A 474-nucleotide genomic window follows, 5' to 3' on the forward strand; every position below is an offset into this window, starting at 1 on the left:
ACGTTTCGATCAAAAGGACTCTTAATATTTCTGTTTTGAGTACTATATTGGTGGAGGTGTTATATCTGATATAATGGGGTTCGAATTGAACTTCTTCACAAAAAATGCAAAATGGAGTGCTTGTGTTGCTGTTCGCGCCATCCTAGTTGCCTCATTGTTGACATCCAAATGTAGACATGATAAACCACTATTGTAAACATGTTGCGTAAGGCATTATAATACATGTCAAATTGAAGAACACAAAGTGAAGATATGCACAGCAACAAGTCAAACACACGATTCATAGCAACTGAAAGCAAACGTGGTAACCAAAATCATGACTGAACCGAATTGGAAACTGAACAAAGCAATGCATTGTAACACAGGCCGTAGCATGAAGTTTTGTCGGGGTAAGGAAAATCCATGGGCGAACAAAATTAAACTAACAAGAATATGAAGGTTTGCATCGACTTCAAAACAAGTAAACAATTTACT

The sequence above is a fragment of the Asparagus officinalis genome, chromosome 5, assembly GCF_001876935.1.
Source record: "Asparagus officinalis chromosome 5, Aspof.V1, whole genome shotgun sequence".
Classification (NCBI taxonomy): Eukaryota; Viridiplantae; Streptophyta; class Magnoliopsida; order Asparagales; family Asparagaceae; genus Asparagus; species Asparagus officinalis.